Source organism: Ranitomeya imitator, chromosome 6 (genome assembly GCF_032444005.1).
Source record: "Ranitomeya imitator isolate aRanImi1 chromosome 6, aRanImi1.pri, whole genome shotgun sequence".
NCBI classification, from domain to species: Eukaryota; Metazoa; Chordata; class Amphibia; order Anura; family Dendrobatidae; genus Ranitomeya; species Ranitomeya imitator.
This window is the reverse complement of record NC_091287.1, coordinates 1,332,549-1,358,320: the sequence shown is the minus strand read 5'-3', so window position 1 is coordinate 1,358,320 and position 25,772 is coordinate 1,332,549. Positions and strand designations below refer to the sequence as shown.

The 25,772-nt window shown below is 48.2% G+C and overlaps 1 protein-coding gene across 4 annotated transcripts in view; it reads right to left on the bottom strand.

Moving 5' to 3' along the window:
- The window catches only part of HASPIN (histone H3 associated protein kinase), a 145,311-nt gene extending 123,913 nt beyond the window's left edge, over nucleotides 1–21,398 (bottom strand). For 2 of the 4 annotated variants that reach the window (XM_069729038.1, XM_069729039.1), the window contains exon 1: nucleotides 21,172–21,380. The gene's annotated coding sequence lies outside the window, so the exon portion shown is untranslated. Of the gene's footprint in view, nucleotides 1–21,171 lie in introns of all 4 variants that reach the window. The other 2 variants (XM_069729040.1, XM_069729037.1) reach the window with 2 other exon arrangements.
- Nucleotides 21,399–25,772: the final 4,374 nt, after the last annotated feature.

Genomic DNA, 25,772 nt, shown 5'->3' with positions numbered 1-25,772 from the left:
GAAAACAAGCCAGAGAGCAGACAATATGGCCAGCACTGAACAGAATGTAGAGACACCAAACAGCATTAAAATAATAACCAACAATATGATGGAAGAGAGAAAATAACCAGCCACCAGCACCACAGACCCCCATCAGGAGCACCGTAGCCCACCCAAGACATCGCAAAGTCCTGATACTGTCCTAATAATGGACTCAAATCCTGAAACCAGAGAGATGGAAGAGAGAACAGAACCAGCAAAGCCAGCACCACAGACCCCCATCAGGAGCACCGTAGCCCACCCAAGACATCACAAAGTCCTGATATTGTCCTAATAATGGACTCAAATGGGAAGTACCTAAATACACAGCGGCTATTCCCAGGAAAACAGGTCCGTACAATCCGCTGTGCAAGTATTGAACAGGTGACAGAGGTCATCAGTAGACCACGGTTTACCAACCCAAAGCACATTATTATACACACGGGAACAATCGGCCAGACCAGCAGATCGCAGAACAACTGATCAACCTGGCAAAGATGGCAAACCTAAAATTCCCGGACAGTAAAATCATTCTGTCATCGCTGCTTCCAAGAAAGGACATACCCAGGCAAACCACCCAAGCCATCAATGCAGAACTGACTGAAAAGATCAAGACTGTGCCAAACGTGACCCTGGCACAACACCTCTCCATAAACAACAGTCACCTGCACGATAATAAACACCTCAACAAACAAGGGGTCAGCCTCCTGGCCAAAGAGCTGAAGGACATCGTGCTAAACAGAGACCCCGGGCCAGGATTCTACAGTGGCCATAATCACACTGAAAGACCCCCAAGAACGATAAAGCAGAAAACCCCAAGGCTACCTCCTGAAGCTGGAAACAAAGCTCTTCACCCAGTGTCAGACCATCGGAGGTGGAGACCTCCACCGAGGAGACCACCAAGCCCACACAGATACATGCAGAGCAGAGATAGGGATGAGATAATAAACCTGCTCAATGCACTGCGCAGAATAATAATGTGACTGGATGGAACCAAGCACCGCTATAAAACGGTCAGAAATCCAGTTTGTCCCACACAGCCATACTCATTACAAGGTATATACACACAAACCACACAGAAGAATGTCTTCACTTACAATCAGCAGCTGGAATATCCAGGGTCTCAACGCCTCAACCTTTGGATCTAAAACAAAGGACCCTGATTTTATACAAAGTATGAAAAATATAGACATTCAGATCCTCCTGGAAACATGGACCAGAGCCGAAAACGAATCCCTGGTGCCTATTGGATACAAGGAATTCTTGGTCCATGCCCAGAAAAATAAAAACATCAAACAGGGCCGGGGCTCAGGAGGAGTAGCGATCTGGTATAAAGAGGTGCTCCACCAGTACATCAAACCGGTGAAGAAAGGAGACAGCCACATATGGATCAGAATCAGCAGCTCCATCCTCACCTGTCAGTCTGATGTCCACCTCTGTGCCACCTATATACCACCGCCAGAGTCCCCCTACTTCAATCCAGACTGCTTCGAAATCTTACAAAGAGAAGCCGCCCATTATCAGGCCCTGGGCAAAGTTCTCATCTTTGGAGACCTCAATGCAAGAACAGGGAGAGAGAGAGAGAGACTTCCTGACCACGGATGGAAACATCTACATACTTGGAGCAGAGAATGACGGCCAAGACCCTGTACACACTGAGAGAAACAGCTATGACAGTACAGTCAACAAAAGTGGCGGAAAGCTCCTGAACGTATGTAAAAGTTTAGGACTTCATATCCTCAATGGACGAAGCAAGGGTGACTCCTTAGGAAGGTATACACTAAACTCCCATGTAGGGAGGAGTGTAGTTGATTACGCCATTACAGACCTGAACCTGGCAGATGTCAGCACCTTCATAGTCAACCCACAAACGCACCTGTCATACCACAGCCAACTTCTTCTGTACATGAAATCTACAGAGAAACCATCCACTCAGAAGCCACAGCAGAGCGGCCTCTTCACCCGGCCTCCATCCTACAAATGGTCCAAAATGTCGACACTAAGATATAAAGAAGCTTCCAGCAGACCTGAAATACAGCGGATGCTCCACCACTTCTACAACCTTGAGTACATGCCAAACCCAGAGGGAGTGAGCCAAACAGCAAAGGACCTCAACAATATATTCTACGCAATGGCCAGACTGTCCGACCTTAAAAAAGTCGACTACAAGAGACCAAAAGAAACACAGGTCAATGGCTGGTTTGACAGAGAATGTAAAGCTGTTCGGAAGACCCTGAGAACAGCCTCCAACAAGAAACACAGAGACCCCAACCACCTGGGTCTGAGGGAAGCCTATGACTCCATACAAAAGCAGTACAAAACCATCCTCAGGAGGAAGAAGCAGAGTTACATCTCTACCAAGCTCAATCAACTCCAAGACGCCCTCCAAGACAACTCCTTCTGGGAACTATGGAACCACATGGGCACCAAAGACAAGAAAAACAACAACCATATCCAAAATGGCAACCTCTGGCTCCAATACTTCAGAGACCTCTATAAAGACATTCCAAAGGAAGGACTAAGCCAAGAACAGGAAAACATAATGGCGAAACTAAAAGCAATGGAGGAAAAAAATCAAAAACTTCCAAAACCCGGTGGATACACCTATAACACTACAGGAAGTAACCGAGAGACTCTCCTCCATAAGATGTAGAAAAGCCGGCGGCCTGGATGGAATCCTACCAGAAATGCTGAAGTACAGCCCACCAGAAATACAGGCTGTAACGGTTAAACTCTTCAATATTGTACTGAGTGCCGGCCACTTCCCTCGTACCTGGAACCAAGGCCTCATCACACCCATCCACAAGAGTGGGGACAGGTATGACCCAGCCAACTACAGAGGCATATGTGTCAGCAGCAACCTGGGAAAACTGTTCAACAGTATCCTGAACAAGAGGATCCTCACCTTCCTCACCGAGCACAACGTCCTCAGCAAGAGCCAAGCAGGGTTCATGCCGAACCACCGCACAACTGACCACATCTATACTCTGCACAGCCTCATTCAGAGACACGTCTACAATACAAAGAATGGGAAGATATACGCCTGCTTTGTGGACTTTAAAAAGGCCTTTGATTCAGTGTGGCACCCGGGCTTATTCCTGAAACTGCTGGAGAGTGGAATAGGAGGAAAGACCTACGATGTCATCAAAAGCTCCTACACCGAGAACAGCTGCAGCGTGAGTGTGAGCGGCAAAAGAACGGCTTTTTTCCAGCAGAGCCGCGGAGTCAGACAAGGCTGCAGCCTAAGCCCAACGCTCTTCAACATCTACATCAACGAGCTGGCTACCGCCCTGGAATCCTCCTCAGCACCAGGTCTCACCCTCCACGACGCCCAGGTGAAATTCCTGCTGTATGCAGATTACCTGCTGCTGCTGTCACCAACCGAGAAAGGCCTCCAGGACAACCTGAAAATCCTAGAGAAATTCAGCTCCACCTGGGCTCTACCGGTCAACCTAAAGAAAACCAACACCATGGTGTTCCAGAGGAGAAAGAGAAGATCAGACCAACACCCATCATTTATCCTCAACAACTGCGACCTCACAGGAACGGACAAATATACCTACCTGGGCCTAGAGATTCACCGGTCAGGGAGCTTCAAACAAGCCATAGAGACCCTGAAAGACAAGGCCTGCAAAACCTTCTATGCCATCCGAAGGACACTACCATCTGAAGCCACCAGTGAGGGTCTGGCTAAAAATCTTCGACTCCATCATCGCCCCAATCCTCCTGTATGGCAGCGAAGTCTGGGGTCCTCACACCTACCCAGACTGGTCAAAGTGGGACTCCAGTCCAACAGAAATATTCCACCTGGAATTCTGCAAGCACCTTCTCCAGGTCCATCGGAGCACCTCCAACAGTGCTAGTCGGGCCGAGCTGGGCAGATTCCCTCTACACCTGACAGTTCTAAAGAGGGCGCTGTCATTCCGGGCTCACCTGCATAGGAGCAATCCAAGCTCCCATCACCATAAAGCCCTGATACATGAAGGTGAAACAGAAAAACCAGAACCCCCGGAACAGCCCAGCCAAACCCAACCGGAGCAGAACACCTATCACAACAACCTGACAAAAGCCGGAATTAGGAAGATGGCAGATGAAGGCCAGGAGAGGTATGTCAGTGACTGGAAGAATGATATCATCAGCTCACAGAAACTGACCATGTACCGGAGCCTACAGAGAGACTACAGACTGGCCCCATATCTGGAGAAACTCCCGGACCCCAGAGACCGCCAGATCCTGAGCCGATATAGACTCAGCGCCCACAGTCTGGCCATCGAATGTGGCCGACACAGGCAGAGCTACAAGCCCAGGGAGGAAAGACTGTGCCAACACTGTGATCAGGAGGCCATAGAGGACGAAACCCACTTCCTGCTACACTGCTCCAAATACTCAGCAGTGAGGGACACTCACTTCAGGAGACTCTCACATCTCTTCCCAGACTTCATCACCATGAAGGAGGAAGAGAAAACATATATCCTGCTGGGAGAAGAAGAGAGAGCGGTGGAGATAGCAGCGCGGTATGTGAGCGAATGTCATAGACTGCGAGAAAGAGAACTATGATGCCATGGACTATAGCCCCCAACCTGGACCTGCCCCATCCACCTCCCCTATGCCATGGACTATAGCCCCCACAATGGACCTGCCCCATCCACCTCCCCTATGCCATGGACTAAAGCCCCCAACCTGGATCTGCCCCATCCACCTCCCCTATGCCATGGACTATAGCCCCCACAATGGACCTGCCCCATCCACCTCCCCTATGCCATGGACTAAAGCCCCCAACCTGGATCTGCCCCATCCACCTCCCCTATGCCATGGACTATAGCCCCCACCCTGGATCTGCCCCATCCATCTCCCCTATGCCATGGACTATAGCCCCCACCCTGGATCTGCCCCATCCACCTCCCCCCACAGCTCCTACCCAACATCCCCTCAGTCCCTATCCCTATTGCCTCTATACACTTGCTTTGGCAAAACTGATGTGTATTTGGTCCTGCCAATAAAGCTTCTTTGAATCTTGAATCTATAGGTGGTATATACACACTGTACAGGGGTATACAGTATATACAGGCGGTGCACACACTGTATAGGGGTATACAGTATATATAGGTGGTATATACACACTGTACAGGGGTATACAGTATATATAGGTGGTATATACACACTGTACAGGGGTATACAGTATATACAGGTGGCATATACACACTGTACAGGGGTATACAGTATATACAGGCGGCATATACACACTGTACAGGGGTATACAGTATATACAGGCGGTATATACACACTGTACAGGGGTATACAGTATATATAGGTGGTATATACACATTGTACAGGGGTATACAGTATATATAGGTGGTATATACACACTGTACAGGGGTATACAGTATATATAGGTGGTATATACACACTGTACAGGGGTATACAGTATATATATATATATATATATATATATATATATGTGGTATATACACACTGTACAGGGGTATACAGTATATATAGGTGGTATACACACTGTACAGGGGTATACAGTATATATAGGTGGTATATACACACTGTACAGGGGTATACAGTATATACAGGCGGTGCACACACTGTATAGGGGTATACAGTATATATAGGTGGTATATACACACACTGTACAGGGGTATACAGTATATATAGGTGGTATATACACACTGTACAGGGGTATACAGTATATATAGGTGGTATATACACACTACAGGGGTATACAGTATATACAGGCGGTGCACACACTGTATAGGGGTATACAGTATAGGTGGTATATACACACTGTACAGGGGTATACAGTATATATAGGTGATATATACACACTGTATAGGGGTATACAGTATATACAGGCGGTGCACACACTGTATAGGGGTATACAGTATATATAGGTGGTATATACACACTGTACAGGGGTATACAGTATATATAGGTGATATATACACACTGTATAGGGGTATACAGTATATACAGGCGGTGCACACACTGTATAGGGGTATACAGTATATATAGGTGGTATATACACACACTGTACAGGGGTGTCACGATATGGTATGAAATATCATAAGTAGTTCTCTTGCTCAAGGCTGTGGGCTAACAAGCCCCCCTTCCCTTTCATTCAGCCAAGAGCTGCTTTGCCCCTGCACTGGGGGAAGTTTTATGGCCGAGAGGAATTTATGGCCAGGGTAGAATCTCGCTCCAGCTAGAACAGGAAAATGGCTCCAAAAATTCATGAAAGATTCTTTGTTTAGTTTTGTTAGATATTAGGCAAACGATTTAAGCTAGAAATACGAAAATATATATTCTTAGTCTCACTCCGTGTAGCTACACATCTCATGACACTCGGGTTTCTAACTCCATCTGGTAAAGAAGTAGGGTTTTCTCTGTAAATATGTATCCCAGATAGGACATATTTGATCTCATTAGAATGCTCACGTTAATCCGAGATGAATTATGGGTTTGGTATGACTCTGTCATGTTTTGTAGTGAAGTTATAGAAATTAGAGAGAATAGTTTAAAGTTTAGGCAGAATGTAGAGAGAGGAGGGTCTGGATAAGCCAGCCTTTCTGTGATGTCACAGCCTTAATGTTTTAAGTGTCTGGCAGGCTCTGAGGAGTCACTTTTTGCTGATTTCTCCTTCTGGACTGCTTTGTCCTATTGTCCTGGAAGAGCTGGTACATCCCATGGACTGGGATGTATGGAAACTCCACTAGCCTGGTTGCTTGTCATGCTTTAAACATGTAAGTGTTGCTTTTCTCATTTATTCCCTTTATGTTATAATTACCCATGTACATATTTGCAATTGTCTCATTTATAACCTCTTTATAAACTATTTTTGATAAAGCATTGCCTAATTATTTTTAATGGGATATACTATTATATATTAGTTCGTTCTCCTGCTCTAAACCGTACCCTAAGTCTCTTGAAGGGAAAATACGCTACTGTTACTGTTGTGTTGGGTTAGCTTCGGACCCGTTTAATCGAAGCTGGTGGCAGCGAAAGTGTGCTGACGGTTGGATTCTGCTGAAGCAACTGCGGGTTTGATAATTATTGTTCCTGCCTGTGTGGGAGTAGTTATCGCGTCGCTGCAGCGTGCCCAATAGCCAGTACATAGCAGGCAGCCTTTCTGGCGACTAATTACCCAGGGTGCAGTACCTAATCTGACCTGAGAGTAAGGGGGCGCCAGAGAGCTGCAAGTGTTAAGTGGAACTGTAAGCGGGATATACATAAATCCCTGCAGTTCGTGGTATATAGAAAAGCAGTGGGATACCTAGAATAAGCCCCTGCTGTAAACTAAGAGGTCAATAGCCTTGTGTGTGGTTTTTCATCACATTGTTAGCAGTGGAGGGATAACTAAGATAAGCCCCCCCTGCACATGTGATAGCCGTCTGTTGGCCTAAAGTCACCCTGATCCGTGACGTAGGGGTGACGGTCACGGTGTGAATCCTGACCCAGTGGTGACAGCGGTCAGGGGAATCGTGACAATTGGTGGCAAGGCGGTGGGATATCTTAGAGCATTAGTGATTTGGTTTGAGTAATCATTCCTCTCACTAAAAACTTGCAGAAAGTTCTTGCGAGGACTCTGCGCAAATAAGTTTGGAGAACGAACTCAGTGCTTTTTAGTTGTGAGACAATTGTGTACTGGTAATTATCCCCTTCCCTTTCTCTTCGTTTTTCTATCCTATCTTTTATTTGGCAACCATGGTTGGGCTGGGAGAAACCTTTTATGAGCAGCAGACCAGAGACACCCTTGTTGCCTTATGCAAGACACAGCACATTGACTTTGCAAGCAAAAACAAAGCCCAACTGGTCGCAGATCTGGTGCAATGGGAAGCCGCTCGAGACCAATCTCAGAGCTCAGAGGCCGCAGAAGCCAGCACCAGCGAACATGGTGCTGCAGCAGAGGTCCAACCACTGAATGCTGGCCCTGTTAGCAATCCGGGCGAATTGGACCCCCACCTGCAGGCGGTCTTGAAAGAATTCCCCATTGACGACCATGAGAGACGTCTGCAGCTGATCCAGCAATACCAGGAGCGAGCCGAGAGAGAGGCCCGAGCTGAGAGAGAGGCCCAGCGAGCCGAGCGGCAAGCTGAGCGGGAGTACCAGCTGCAGTTAGCCCGACTGCAAATGCAGGGGTTGTCTCAGACCAACCGTGAGCCTAGCAGCGCTCAGACACCGAAGCCCCGGCCTGATCACTTTCCTGTTATGGAGAAGGACGGAGATTTGGACACTTTTCTGCGGGCCTTTGAGAAAGCCTGCAGGCAGTACCAGCTGCCTACAGATGAATGGGCCCGATACCTGACACCAGGGCTGAAAGGTAAAGCTCTGGAGGCGTTTGCTGCCCTCCCTCAAGAACAAGATGGTGACTATGAGGCCATCAAGCAGGCCCTGATAGCCAAGTATCAGCTTACACCCGAGGTGTACCGTAGAAAGTTCCGGACCCTCCAACGTGGCCCACACGACAGTTACAGTGATGTGGTGCATGGACTGGGGACCCACTTTGACCAGTGGACCCAAGGACTGTCAGTGACCACCTTTGCACAGCTGCGAGACCTGATGATCAAAGACCAGTTTTTTCATCTTTGCCCAGCTGAGGTGCGACAGTTCGTGATGGACAGAGAACCCAAAGACGTGACGAAAGCAGCGCAGATTGCCGATGCCTATGAGGCCAACCGTAGATCGGAAGCGCGGAAGCCAGTCACCACCAGCTGGAGAGGGGGTAAGCCTGCAACCAACGCCAGTGCCCCTGCCAGCCAGCACACCCGAGGTCCTGGCCCTGTGGCCAACAGCACCAGACCTACCACCGAACCTCGCACGTGTCACACCTGCAAGCGGCCTGGGCATATCAGTACCTTCTGTCCAGACAGGCCGAAGAACCCCCCAGCCAAGGCCCCAGGGCCTAATGCAGCAGTTCTTTTTGTGGGTGGTGTGGTTGGGAGGGTGTGTGACAACGTACAGCCCGTCACTGTGGGAGGCCATGTTGCTACAGGCCTCAAGGACACCGGGGCTGAACGAACCCTCATCCGACCCGAACTGGCGGCCCCTGAAGAAATCATTCCGGGGAAAACCCTAACTGTCACTGGGATTGGGGGCATCAGCTGTCCCTTACCAATGGCCCGGGTTTTTATTGATTGGGGTGCTGGGAGCGGGGTGAAGGAAGTGGGGCTGTCTGATAATTTGCCCACTGATGTTTTGTTGGGGACTGATTTGGGGAGGATGTATGCATACTACGTCCCTGACACCCCTCCCCAATCTACTAATGAGGGTAAAGTTAACCCTGATGATGATGATGATGGGAAATCGCATGTGTTACCTGACCATGCTTTATCTTGTGTTGATGCATCTACTGATGATTTTTTCCCTAGGATTGATGGTGAAAATGTTGTACCTGTGCCAGCTGAACCTGATAATGATTTTTTTGTGAAGGTTAATGTGTCCATAGGTACAGGTGTGCCCAGCCACGTCGCTCTGCGGAGTGAGACGGCTGAGGAACCCCTAACAGGGGCAAGTGTCGGTGCTACAGGAAATGGGGAGATGCATGGGAACCGTGAGGAAGGTGACGCCATGAAAGTGACCAGTGCCACCGAGGAAGGTAACTGGCCCATAAGTAGCACAGCCCCTGGAGTGTTGGGGGTGGATGGGGAGGTAGAGCCCATAGCAGCGCCGGCTGATGGGCCTGTAGAAATCCCCGGGGAGACAGCCTACGTAGCTGCTGTCACCCGCAGTCAGAGTGCCCGGAACGCAGATAACTGTCTGCCTTCCGGACCCTCCTCAGTCACCACTGTGACTGAACCAGAGGTGGACCCAGAGCAGGTCCAAGAGGGTTCCCGTGGGGAAGGGACCCTGACGTCGCTTTTGGCTTCCCCTAGCCAGGAGTTTCAGGCCGCTCTGCACACAGATGCGAGCCTAGAGAGTTTGAGACAACTCGCCGAGACGCCCCCCTCCGTGACTGATAAGGAGAGGGTGTTCTGGGAACAAGGAAGGTTGTACCGGGAGACAGTACCCGGAGAATCACAAAAGGAGTGGTTGAGGGAAAGACAGCTGGTCGTCCCACAGCAATTCCGGGGTGAGTTGTTGCGGATTGCCCATGAGATCCCGCTAGCTGGACACTTGGGGATCAGCAAAACTAAGGCCCGGCTGTCTCAACACTTCTATTGGCCTAAGATGGGGACAGATGTGTCAAACTACTGCCGCTCCTGTGTCACCTGTCAAAGAGTGGGGAAGGCAGGGCCTGCTCTTAAGGCTCCCCTGATCCCTTTGCCAGTGATAGAGGAGCCTTTCCAGAGGATCGCGGTGGACATTGTGGGCCCGCTGGCCGTCCCCAGCAGCTCTGGAAAGCAATACATCCTTACTGTGGTAGACTATGCTACCCGGTACCCAGAGGCAGTAGCTCTGTCGTCAACTAGGGCAGATAAGGTGGCGGATGCCCTGTTGGCCATCTTTTCACGTGTAGGATTTCCCAGGGAAATGCTTACTGATCAAGGGACCCAATTTATGTCTCGCCTAATGGAGGCTCTCTGTAAGAAAATGCAGGTGAAGCACCTGGTATCGAGTGCGTACCACCCACAGACCAATGGCTTGTGTGAACGCTTCAATGGTACCCTCAAACAGATGCTACGCATGCTGGTTGAGACTCAAGGGCGCGACTGGGAGCGGTACCTCCCACACCTGCTGTTCGCTTACCGAGAGGTTCCGCAGGCCTCGACGGGGTTCTCCCCCTTCGAGCTCCTGTACGGCAGGCGAGTTCGGGGACCCCTTGGGTTGGTAAGAGAATCCTGGGAAGAGGAGCCGAACCCTTCTGAAGTGTCCATAGTGGAGTATGTCATGCGCTTCCGTGACAAGATGCAGACCTTGACGCAGTTGGTGCATGACAACATGACGCAGGCTCAGGCTGATCAGAAGCACTGGTACGACCAGAACGCCCGGGAGCGGACCTACCACGTGGGTCAAAAGGTGTGGGTGCTGGTCCCCGTACCAACGGATAAGCTTCAGGCAGCCTGGGAGGGCCCGTACGTCGTCCACCAACAGCTCAACCCGGTCACGTACGTGGTCACGCTTGACCACGCTCGGGGTAGGCGAAAGGCCTTTCACGTCAACATGATGAAGGCTCATCACGAACGTGAACCTTTCGTCCTACCGGTCTGCAGCTTGCCCGAAGACGGTGAGGAAGACACCCTCCTGGACTTGCTGGCCCAAGCCAAGGCCAATGGGTCCATCGAGGATGTGGAGGTAAGCGCCTCGTTAACTGAACCCCAGCGGGTGCAGTTGCAAACCACACTGGAACCCTTCCGGGTCGTATTCTCCAACCGACCTGGGAGGACTGAGTTAGCCGTCCACGAGGTGGACACCGGGAATCACGCCCCACTACGGCGAACACCCTATCGAATCTCTGACCAGGTGCAGCAGACTATGCGCCAAGAGATCGATGAGATGTTACAGCTGGGGGTGATTCGACGGTCAAAGAGCGCGTGGGCATCACCTGTAGTTCTCGTGCCAAAGAAGGACCGGACCACCCGGTTCTGCGTGGACTACAGGGGGCTCAACGCCATCACAGCCTCGGATGCGCACCCAATGCCGCGCATCGAGGAGCTGCTTGAGAAGTTAGCTGGCGCAAAATACCTGACAATAATGGATTTGAGTAGAGGATACTGGCAGATTCCCCTGAGCCCCGAGGCGCAGGAGAAGTCCGCCTTTATCACACCCTTTGGACTGTACGAGTCCACGGTCATGCCCTTCGGCATGAAGAATGCCCCTGCCACTTTCCAGCGGATGGTCAACCGCCTGCTTCAGGGACTGGAGACGTACGCCGTGGCGTACTTGGATGACATTGCCATCTTCAGTCCCTCCTGGAAGGAACACCTGCAGCATCTCGAGGAGGTGCTCAGGCGGATTCACCAAGCAGGACTGACTATCAAGCCGGGAAAGTGTCAGATGGGCATGAGGGAGGTTCCCTACCTGGGGCACCGGGTAGGCGAAGGCACCATGGAGCCAGAGCATGGCAATGGTGATGGGTTGGCCCACCAGGGTGAACCTGCTGAGGTGCGCATGGAGGAGAACCATCAGGTCCTGCCTCCCTAGCGCACACCAAAAGGGGGAGGTGTCACGATATGGTATGAAATATCATAAGTAGTTCTCTTGCTCAAGGCTGTGGGCTAACAAGCCCCCCTTCCCTTTCATTCAGCCAAGAGCTGCTTTGCCCCTGCACTGGGGGAAGTTTTATGGCCGAGAGGAATTTACGGCCAGGGTAGAATCTCGCTCCAGCTAGAACAGGAAAATGGCTCCAAAAATTCATGAAAGATTCTTTGTTTAGTTTTGTTAGATATTAGGCAAACGATTTAAGCTAGAAATACGAAAATATATATTCTTAGTCTCACTCCGTGTATTTACACATCCCGTGAATCTCGGGCTTCTAACTCCATCTGGTAAAGAAGTAGGGTTTTCTCTGTAAATATGTATCCCAGATAGGACATATTTGATCTCATTAGAATGCTCACGTTAATCCGAGATGAATTATGGGTTTGGTATGACTCTGTCATGTTTTGTAGTGAAGTTATAGAAATTAGAGAGAATAGTTTAAAGTTTAGGCAGAATGTAGAGAGAGGAGGGTCTGGATAAGCCAGCCTTTCTGTGATGTCACAGCCTTAATGTTTTAAGTGTCTGGCAGGCTCTGAGGAGTCACTTTTTGCTGATTTCTCCTTCTGGACTGCTTTGTCCTATTGTCCTGGAAGAGCTGGTACATCCCATGGACTGGGATGTATGGAAACTCCACTAGCCTGGTTGCTTGTCATGCTTTAAACATGTAAGTGTTGCTTTTCTCATTTATTCCCTTTATGTTATAATTACCCATGTACATATTTGCAATTGTCTCATTTATAACCTCTTTATAAACTATTTTTGATAAAGCATTGCCTAATTATTTTTAATGGGATATACTATTATATATTAGTTCGTTCTCCTGCTCTAAACCGTACCCTAAGTCTCTTGAAGGGAAAATACGCTACTGTTACTGTTGTGTTGGGTTAGCTTCGGACCCGTTTAATCGAAGCTGGTGGCAGCGAAAGTGTGCTGACGGTTGGATTCTGCTGAAGCAACTGCGGGTTTGATAATTATTGTTCCTGCCTGTGTGGGAGTAGTTATCGCGTCGCTGCAGCGTGCCCAATAGCCAGTACATAGCAGGCAGCCTTTCTGGCGACTAATTACCCAGGGTGCAGTACCTAATCTGACCTGAGAGTAAGGGGGCGCCAGAGAGCTGCAAGTGTTAAGTGGAACTGTAAGCGGGATATACATAAATCCCTGCAGTTCGTGGTATATAGAAAAGCAGTGGGATACCTAGAATAAGCCCCTGCTGTAAACTAAGAGGTCAATAGCCTTGTGTGTGGTTTTTCATCACATTGTTAGCAGTGGAGGGATAACTAAGATAAGCCCCCCACATGTGATAGCCGTCGGTTGGCCTAAAGTCACCCTGATCCGTGACGTAGGGGTGACGGTCACGGTGTGAATCCTGACCCAGTGGTGACAGCGGTCAGGGGAATCGTGACAAGGGGTATACAGTATATATAGGTGGTATATACACACTACAGGGGTATACAGTATATACAGGCGGTGCACACACTGTACAGGGGTATACAGTATATATAGGTGGTATACACACACTGTACAGGGGTATACAGTATATATAGGTGGTATATACACTGTACAGGGGTATACAGTATATACAGGCGGTGCACACACTGTATAGGGGTATACAGTATATATAGGTGGTATATACACACTGTACAGGGGTATACAGTATACATAGGTGGTATAGATTCAAGATTCAAAGAAGCTTTATTGTTTGGACCAAATACACATCAGTTTTGCCAAAGCAAGTGTATAAAGGCAATAGGGATAGGGACTGTGGGGATGTTGGGTAGGAGCTGTGGGGGAGGTGGATGGGGCAGATCCAGGTTGGGGGCTATAGTCCATGGCATAGGGGAGGTGGATGGGGCAGGTCCAGGTTGGGGGCTATAGTCCATGGCATAGGGGAGGTGGATGGAGCAGATCCATTGTGGGAGCTATAGTCCATGGCATAGGGGAGGTGGATGGGGCAGATCCAGGATGGGGGCTATAGTCCATGGCATAGGGGAGGTGGATGGGGCAGATCCAGGTTGGGTGCTATAGTCCATGGCATAGGGGAGGTGGATGGGGCAGATCCAGGATGGGGGCTATAATCCATGGCATAGGGGAGGTGGATGGGGCAGATCCATTGTGGGGGCTATAGTCCATGGCATAGGGGAGGTGGATGGGGCAGATCCAGGATGGGGGCTATAGTCCATGGCATAGGGGAGGTGGATGGGGCAGATCCATTGCGGGGGCTATAGTCCATGGCATAGGGGAGGTGGATGGGGCAGGTCCATTGTGGGGGCTATAGTCCATGGCATAGGGGAGGTGGATGGGGGCAGATCCAGGGTGGGGGTTATAGTCCATGGCATAGGGGAGGTGGATGGGGCAGGTCCATTGTGGGGGCTATAGTCCATGGCATAGGGGAGGTGGATGGGGCAGGTTCAGGTTGGGGGCTATAGTCCATGGCATAGGGGAGGTGGATGGGGCAGGTCCATTGTGGGGGCTATAGTCCATGGCATAGGGGAGGTGGATGGGGCAGGTCCAGGTTGGGGGCTATAGTCCATGGCATAGGGGAGATGGATGGGGCAGATCCAGGGTGGGGGCTATAGTCCATGGCATAGGGGAGGTGGATGGGGCAGGTCCAGGTTGGGGGCTATAGTCCATGGCATAGGGGAGGTGGATGGGGCAGATCCAGGTTGGGGGCTATAGTCCATGGCGTAGGGGAGGTGGATGGGGCAGGTCCAGGTTGGGGGCTATAGTCCATGGCATAGGGGAGGTGGATGGGGCAGATCCAGGGTGGGGGCTATAGTCCATGGCATAGGGGAGGTGGATGGGGCAGATCCAGGATGGGGGCTATAGTCCATGGCATAGGGGAGGTGGATGGGGCAGGTCCAGGTTGGGGGCTATAGTCCATGGCATAGGGGAGGTGGATGGGGCAGGTCCAGGTTGGGGGCTATAGTCCATGGCATCATAGTTCTCTTTCTCGCAGTCTATGACATTCGCTCACATACCGCGCTGCTATCTCCACCGCTCTCTCTTCTTCTCCCAGCAGGATATATGTTTTCTCTTCCTCCTTCATGGTGATGAAGTCTGGGAAGAGATGTGAGAGTCTCCTGAAGTGAGTGTCCCTCACTGCTGAGTATTTGGAGCAGTGTAGCAGGAAGTGGGTTTCGTCCTCTATGGCCTCCTGATCACAGTGTTGGCACAGTCTTTCCTCCCTGGGCTTGTAGCTCTGCCTGTGTCGGCCACATTCGATGGCCAGACTGTGGGCACTGAGTCTATATCGGCTCAGGATCTGGCGGTCTCTGGGGTCCGGGAGTTTCTCCAGATATGGGGCCAGTCTGTAGTCTCTCTGTAGGCTCCGGTACATGGTCAGTTTCTGTGAGCTGATGATATCATTCTTCCAGTCACTGACATACCTCTCCTGGCCTTCATCTGCCATCTTCCTGATTCCGGCATTTGTCAGGATGTTGTGATTGGTGTTCTGCTCCGGTTGGGTTTGGCTGGGCTGTTCCGGGGGTTCTGGTTTTTCTGTTTCACCTTCATGTATCAGGGCTTTATGGTGATGGGAGCTTGGATTGCTCCTATGCAGGTGAGCCCGGAATGACAGCGCCGTCTTTAGAACTGTCAGGTGTAGAGGGAATCTGCCCAGCTCGGCCCGACAAGCACTGTTGGAGGTGCTCCGATGGACCTGGAGAAGGTGCTTGCAGAATTCCAGGTGGAATATTTCTGTTGGACTGGAGTCCCACTTTGACCAGTCTGGGTAGGTGTGAGGACCCCAGACTTCGCTGCCATACAGGAGGATTGGGGCGATGATGGAGTCGAAGATTTTTAGCCAGACCCTCACTGGTGGCTTCAGATGGTAGAGTGTCCTTCGGATGGCATAGAAGGTTTTGCAGGCCTTGTCTTTCAGGGTCTCTATGGCTTGTTTGAAGTATACACAGGTATATACACACTGTATAGGGGTATACAGTATATACAGGTGGTATATACACACTGTACAGGGGTATACAGTATATACATGCGGTGCACACACTGTATAGGGGTATACAGTATATACAGGCGGTGCACACACTGTATAGGGGTATACAGTATATATAGGTGGTATATACACACTGTACAGGGGTATACAGTATATATAGGTGGTTCACACACTGTATAGGGGTATACAGTATATATAGGTGGTATATACACACACTGTACAGGGGTATACAGTATATATAGGTGGTGCACACACTGTATAGGGGTATACAGTATATATAGGTGGTATATACACACTGTACAGGGGTATACAGTATATATAGGTGGTTCACACACTGTATAGGGGTATACAGTATATATAGGTGGTATATACACACTGTACAGGGGTATACAGTATATATAGGTGGTGCACACACTGTATAGGGGTATACAGTATATATAGGCGGTGCACACACTGTATAGGGGTATACAGTATATATAGGTGGTATATACACACTGTACAGGGGTATACAGTATATACAGGTGGTACACACTGTATAGGGGTATACAGTATATACAGGCGGTGCACACACTGTATAGGGGTACACAGTGTATATAGGCGGTGCACACACTGTACAGGGGTATACAGTATATATAGGTGGTACACACACACTGTATAGGGGTATACAGTGTATATACACACTGTACAGGGGTATACAGTATATATAGGTGGTACACACTGTATAGGGGTATACAGTGTATATAGGTGGTATATACACACTGTACAGGGGTATACAGTATATATAGGTGGTACACACACACTGTATAGGGGTATACGGTATATATAGGTGGTATATACACACTGTACAGGGGTATACAGTATATATAGGTGGTACACACACACTGTATAGGGGTATACAGTGTATATAGGTGGTATATACACACTGTACAGGGGTATACAGTATATACAGGCGGCGCACACACTGTATTGGGGTACACAGTGTATATAGGCGGTGCACACACTGTACAGGGGTATACAGTATATATAGGTGGTATATACACACTGGACAGGGGTATACAGTATATATAGGTGGTATATACACACTGTACAGGGGTATACAGTATATATAGGTGGTATATACACACTGTATAAGGGTACACAGTGTATATAGGCGGTGCACACACTGTATAGGGGTATACAGTGTATATAGGTGGTATATACACACTGTACAGGGGTATACAGTATATATAGGTGGTATATACACACTGTACAGGGGTATACAGCATATATAGGTGGTACACACTGTATAGGGGTATACAGTGTATATACACACTGTACAGGGGTATACAGTATATACAGGCGGCGCACACTGTATAGGGGTACACAGTGTATATAGGCGGTGCACACACTGTACAGGGGTATACAGTATATATAGGCGGTGCACACACTGTATAGGGGTATACAGTGTATATAGGTGGTATATACACACTGTATAGGGGTATACAGTGTATATAGGTGGTATATACACACTGTACAGGGGTACACAGTGTATATAGGCGGTGCACACACTATAGGGGTATACAGTGTATATAGGTGGTATATACACACTGTACAGGGGTATACAGTATATATAGGTGGTATATACACACTGTATAAGGGTACACAGTGTATATAGGCGGTGCACACACTGTATAGGGGTATACAGTGTATATAGGTGGTATATACACACTGTATAGGGGTATACAGTGTATATAGGTGGTATATACACACTGTACAGGGGTACACAGTGTATATAGGCGGTGCACACACTGTATAGGGGTATACAGTGTATATAGGTGGTATATACACACTGTACAGGGGTATACAGTATATATAGGTGGTATATACACACTGTATAAGGGTACACAGTGTATATAGGCGGTGCACACACTGTATAGGGGTATACAGTGTATATAGGTGGTATATACACACTGTATAGGGGTATACAGTGTATATAGGTGGTATATACACACTGTACAGGGGTATACAGTATATATAGGTGGTATATACACACTGTATAGGGGTACACAGTGTATATAGGCGGTGCACACACTGTACAGGGGTATACAGTATATATAGGTGGTATATACACACTGTACAGGGGTATACAGTATATATAGGTGGTATATACACACTGTATAAGGGTACACAGTGTATATAGGCGGTGCACACACTGTATAGGGGTATACAGTGTATATAGGTGGTATATACACACTGTACAGGGGTATACAGTATATATAGGTGGTATATACACACTGTACAGGGGTATACAGTATATATAGGTGGTATATACACACTGTATAGGGGTACACAGTGTATATAGGCGGTGCACACACTGTATAGGGGTATACAGTGTATATAGGTGGTATATACACACTGTATAGGGGTATACAGTGTATATAGGTGGTATATACACACTGTATAGGGGTATACAGTGTATATAGGTGGTATATACACACTGTACAGGGGTATACAGTGTATATAGGTGGTATATACACACTGTACAGGGGTATACGGTATATATAGGTGATATACACACACTGTACAGGGGTATACAGTATATATAGGTGGTATATACACACTGTACAGGGGTATACAGTATATATAGGTGGTATATACACACTGTATAAGGGTACACAGTGTATATAGGCGGTGCACACACTGTATAGGGGTATACAGTGTATATAGGTGGTATATACACACTGTACAGGGGTATACGGTATATATAGGTGGTATATACACACTGTATAGGGGTACACAGTGTATATAGGCGGTGCACACACTGTACAGGGGTATACAGTGTATATAGGTGGTATATACACACTGTACAGGGGTATACAGTATATATAGGTGGTATATACACACTGTATAGGGGTACACAGTGTATATAGGCGGTGCACACACTGTATAGCGGTATACAGTATATATAGGTGGTATATACACACTGTATAGGGGTACACAGTGTATATAGGCGGTGCACACACTGTACAGGGGTATACAGTATATATAGGTGGTATATACACACTGTACAGGGGTATACAGTATATATAGGTGGTATATACACACTGTATAAGGGTACACAGTGTATATAGGTGGTATATACACACTGTACAGGGGTATACAGTATATATAGGTGGTATATACACACTGTACAGGGGTATACAGTGTATATAGGTGGTATATACACACTGTACAGGGGTATACGGTATATATAGGTGATATACACACACTGTACAGGGGTATACAGTATATATAGGTGGTATATACACACTGTATAAGGGTACACAGTGTATATAGGCGGTGCACACACTGTATAGGGGTATACAGTATATATAGGTGGTATATACACACTGTACAGGGGTATACAGTATATATAGGCGGTGCACACACTGTATAGGGGTATACAGTATATATAGGTGGTATATACACACTGTATAGGGGTACACAGTGTATATAGGCGGTGCACACACTGTACAGGGGTATACAGTGTATATAGGTGGTATATACACACTGTACAGGGGTATACAGTATATATAGGTGGTATATACACACTGTATAAGGGTACACAGTGTATATAGGCGGTGCACACACTGTACAGGGGTATACAGTGTATATAGGTGGTATATACACACTGTATAGGAGTATACAGTGTATATAGGTGGTATATACACACTGTATAGGGGTATACAGTGTATATAGGTGGTATATACACACTGTATAGGGGTACACAGTGTATATAGGCGGTGCACACACTGTACAGGGGTATACAGTATATATAGGTGGTATATACACACTGTACAGGGGTATACAGTGTATATAGGTGGTATATACACACTGTACAGGGGTATACAGTATATATAGGTGGTATATACACACTGTATAAGGGTACACAGTGTATATAGGCGGTGCACACACTGTACAGGGGTATACAGTATATATAGGTGGTATATACACACTGTACAGGGGTATACAGTATATATAGGTGGTATATACACACTGTATAAGGGTACACAGTGTATATAGGCGGTGCACACACTGTATAGGGGTATACAGTGTATATAGGTGGTATATACACACTGTACAGGGGTATACAGTATATATAGGTGGTATATACACACTGTACAGGGGTATACAGTATATATAGGTGGTATATACACACTGTATAGGGGTACACAGTGTATATAGGCGGTGCACACACTGTATAGGGGTATACAGTGTATATAGGTGGTATATACACACTGTATAGGGGTATACAGTGTATATAGGTGGTATATACACACTGTATAGGGGTATACAGTGTATATAGGTGGTATATACACACTGTACAGGGGTATACAGTGTATATAGGTGGTATATACACACTGTACAGGGGTATACGGTATATATAGGTGATATACACACACTGTACAGGGGTATACAGTATATATAGGTGGTATATACACACTGTACAGGGGTATAGAGTATATATAGGTGGTATATACACACTGTATAGGGGTACACAGTGTATATAGGCGGTGCACACACTGTACAGGGGTATACAGTGTATATAGGTGGTATATACACACTGTACAGGGGTATACGGTATATATAGGTGATATACACACACTGTACAGGGGTATACAGTATATATAGGTGGTATATACACACTGTACAGGGGTATACAGTATATATAGGTGGTATATACACACTGTATAAGGGTACACAGTGTATATAGGCGGTGCACACACTGTATAGGGGTATACAGTATATATAGGTGGTATATACACACTGTACAGGGGTATACAGTGTATATAGGTGGTATATACACACTGTACAGGGGTATACAGTGTATATAGGTGGTATATACACACTGTACAGGGGTATACAGTGTATATAGGTGGTATATACACACTGTACAGGGGTATACAGTATATATAGGTGGTATATACACACTGTACAGGGGTATACAGTGTATATAGGTGGTATATACACACTGTACAGGGGTATACAGTGTATATAGGTGGTATATACACAGCCCTCCCCCCACCGGCGCCGTCAACACTCACCAGTCCTCGTAGCGGGGAATTTTCAACATTCACTTCCGGTTCTGCGCAACGTTCAAACTTGCCGCCCAGACCACGTGACGCGCGGTCCACCGCCATGTTTGTTTCTGGCAGCTCGGATCCCGGCGGCTGAGGCGGCCCCTGCACACGACAAGCCGCGTCTATCAGTCTCTAGTGAGAACCGCCGCCATCTTATGTGCTGCCCGTAGATCACCGAGAGGTGTGGCCTCGGGTGTGACGTCAAAGAGAGGTGGAGCCTCCGTCTCATGCTCCACCCTGGTTACGTCACAGCAGAGTGAGGTGGCGGCCGACCTATCCCGCGATGACATCTAATAGATGATTGGCCAATGTCTTCCATGGGGAGGGGTTCTCTACTCGCAGGGAGTCGCTCTGCTGTTATTGCTAAGCTGCGGAAGCAACAGGAGGGAGGCCGGAAACTGGCTCCGCCTAGTGGTCAGAAAGTGAACAACACTAGACTGTAAGGCTACGTTCACACTAGCGTTGTGCGCCGCTGCGTCGGCGACGCAACGCACAACGCACGCAAAAACGCCGCAAAACGCACGCAAAAACGCTGCGTTTTTCCGACGCATGCGTCGGTTTTTGCCGAAATTTGGACGCAAGAAAAATGCAACTTGTTGCGTTTTCTTGGTCCGACGCTAGCGGCAAAAAAGACGCGTGCGTCGCACAACGCAACAAAAAAAAACATGCGTCCCCCATGTTAAATATAGGGGCGCATGACGCATGCGTCGCCGCTGCGTCGCCCGACGCAAACTAGCATAACGCTAGTGTGAACGTAGACTAACTTCTCACAGTGAGTGGAGCCTCCCGCAGCTGGAAGGGGCTAGTCCTGCTATATGGAAGGTCCCACACAATGTCTGTCCTCTGTGGGTGATAGAAGGGGCTAGTCCTGTTATATGGAAGGTCCCACACAATGTCTGTCCTCTGTGGGTGATGGAAGGGACTAGTCCTGTTATATGGAAGGTCCCACACAATGTCTGTCCTCTGTGGTGATAGAAGGGACTAGTCCTGTTATATGGAAGGTCCCACACAATGTCTGTCCTCTGTGGGTGATAGAAGGGGCTAGTCCTGCTATATGGAAGGTCCCACACAATGTCTGTCCTCTGTGGTGATAGAAGGGGCTAGTCCTGTTATATGGAAGGTCCCACACAATATCTGTCCTCTGTGGTGATAGAAGGGGCTAGTCCTGTTATATGGAAGGTCCCACACAATGTCTGTCCTCTGTGGTGATAGAAGGGGCTAGTCCTGTTATATGGAAGGTCCCACACAATGTCTGTCCTCTGTGGGTGATAGAAGGGGCTAGTCCTGTTATATGGAAGGTCCCACACAATGTCTGTCCTCTGTGGGTGATGGAAGGGGCTAGTCCTGTTATATGGAAGGTCTCACACAATGTCTGTCCTCTGTGGTGATAGAAGGGGCTAGTCCTGTTATATGGAAGGTCCCACACAATGTCTTCCTCTGTGGGTGATAGAAGGGGCTTGTCCTGTTATATGGAAGGTCCCACACAATGTCTGTCCTCTGTGGTGATAGAAGGGGCTAGTCCTGTTATATGGAAGGTCCCACACAATGTCTGTCCTCTGTGGGTGATAGAAGGGGCTAGTCCTGTTATATGGAAGGTCCCACACAATGTCTGTCCTCTGTGGTGATAGAAGGGGGTAGTCTTGTTATATAGAAGGTCCCACACCATGTCTGTCCTCTGTGGTGATAGAAGAGGCTAGTAGTGTTATATGCAAGGTCCCACACAATGTCCTCTGTGGTAATAGAAGGGGCTAGTCCTGTTATATGGAAGGTCCCACACAATATCTTTCCTCTGTGGTGATAGAAGGGGCTAGTCCTGTTAAATGGAAGGTCCCACACAATGTCTGTCCTCTGTGGGTGATAGAAGGGGCTAGTCCTGTTATATGGAAGGTCCCACACAATGTCTGTCCTCTGCGGGTGATAGAAGGGTCTAGTCCTGTTATATGGAAGGTCCAACACAAATGTCTGTTCTCTGTGGGTGATAGAAGGGGCTAGTCCTGTTATATGGAAGGTCCCACGCAATGTCTGCCTCTGTGGGTGATAGAAGGGACTAGTCCTGTTATATGTTAGGTCCCACACAATGTCTGTCCTCTGTGGTGATAGAAGGGGCTAGTCCTGTTATATGGAAGGTCCCACGCAATGTCTGCCTCTGTGGGTGATAGAATGGACTATGGAAGGTCCCACACAATGTCTGTCCTCTGTGGTGATAGGAGGGGCTAGTCCTGTTATATGGAAGGTCCCACACAAGGTCTGTCCTCTGTGGTGATAAAAGGGGCTAGTCCTGTTATATGGAAGGTCGCACACAAATGTCTGTCCCCTGTGGGTGGTAGAAGGGACTAGTACTGTTATATGGAAGGTCCCACACAAATGTCTGTCCTCTGTGGGTGATAGAAGGGACTAGTCCTATTATATGGAAGGTCCCACACAAATGTCTGCCCTCTGTGGGTGGTAGAAGGGACTAGTACTGTTGTGTGGGACCTTCCATATAACAGGACTAGTCCCTTCTATCACCCAAAGAGGACAGACATTGTGTGGTACCTTTCATATAACAGGAATAGCTCCTTCTATCACCCACAGAAGTCAGACAATGTGTGGGACCTTTCATATAACAGGACTAGCCCCTGTTATCACCACAGAGGACATACATTGTGTGGGACCTTCCATATAACAGGACGAGCTCATTCTATCACCAGAGGACAGACATTGTGTGGGACCTTCCATATAACAGAATTTGCCCCTTCTATCACCCACAGAGGACAGACATTGTGTGGGACCTTCCCTATAACAGGACTAGCCCCTTCTATCACTACAGAGGACAGACATTGTGTGGGACCTTCCATATAACAGGACTAGTTCCTTCTATCACCCACAGAGGACAGACATTGTGTGGGACATTCCATATAACAGGACTAGTCCCCTCTATCACCCACAGAGGACAGACATTGTATGGGACATTCCATATAACAGGACTAGGGCCTTCTATCACCCACAGAGGACAGACATTATATGGAAGGTCCCACACAATGTCTGTCCTCTGTGAGTGATAGAAGGGACTAGTCTTGTTATGTGGAAGGTCCCACACAATGTCTGTCCTCTGTGGTGATAGAAGGGGCTAGCCCTGTTATATGGGAGGTCCCACACAATGTCTGTCCTCTGTGGTGATAGAAGGGACTAGTCCTGTTATATGGAAGGTTCCACACAATGTCTGTCCTCTGTGGGTGATAGAACTGGCGAGTCCTGGTATATGGAAGGTTCCACACAATGTCTGTCCTCTGTGGGTGATAGAAGGGGCTAGTCCTGTTATATGGAAGGTCCCACGCAATGTCTGTCCTCTGTGGTGATAGAAGGGGCTAGTCCTGTTATATGGAAGGTCCCACACAATGTCTGTCCTCTGTGGGTGATAGAATGGCCTAGTCCTGCTATATGGAAGGTCCCACACAATGTCTGTCCTCTGTGGGTGATAGAAGGGACTAGTCCTGTTATTTGGAAGGTCCCACACAATGTCTGTCCTCTGTAGGTGATAGAAGGGGCTAGTCCTGTTATATGGATGGTCCCACACAATGTCTGTCCTCTGTGGTGATAGAAGGGGCTAGTCCTGTTATATGGAAGGTCCCACACAATGTCTGTCCTCTGTCGGTGATAGAAGGAGCTAGTCCTGTTATATGGAAGGTTGCACACAATGTCTGACCTCTGTGGGTGATAGAAGGGGCGAGTCCTGGTATATGGAAGGTCCCACACAATGTCTGTCCTCTGTGGGTGATAGAAGGGGCTAGTCCTGTTATATGGAAGGTCCCACACAATGTCCTCTGTGGTGATAGAAGGGGCTAGTCCTGTTATATAAGGTCCCACACCATGTCTGTCCTCTGTGGTTATAGAAGAGGCTAGTAGTGTTATATGCAAGGTCCTACACAATGTCCTCTGTGGTAATAGAAGGGGCTAGTCCTGTTATATGGAAGGTCCCACACAATATTTTTCCTCTGTGGTGGTAAAAGGGGCTAGTCCTGTTATATGGAAGGTCCCACACAATGTCTGTCCTCTGTGGTGATAGAAGGGGCTAGTCCTGTTATAGAGAAGGTCCCACACAATGTCTGTCCTCTGTGGGTGATAGAAGGGACTAGTCCTGTTATATGGAAGGTCCCACACAATGTCTGTCCTCTGTGGTGATAGAAGGGACTAGTCCTGTTATACTGAAGGTCCCACACAATGTCTGTCCTCTGTGGGTGATAGAAGGGTCTAGTCCTGTTATATGTAAGGTCCCACACAATGTCTGTCCTCTGTGGGTGATAGAGGGGGCTAGTCCTGTTATATGGAAGTTCGCACAATGTCTGTCCTCTATGGTGATAGAAGGGGCTAGTCCTGTTATATGGAAGGTCCCACACAATGTCTGTCCTCTGTGGTGATAAAAGGGGCTATTCCTATTATATGGAAGGTCGCACACAAATGTCTGTCCTCTGTGGGTGAAAGAAGGGATTAGTCCTGTTATATTGAAGGTCCCACACAAATGTCTGCCCTCTGTGGGTGGTAGAAGGGACTAGTCCTGTTGTGTGGGACCTTCCATATAACAGGAC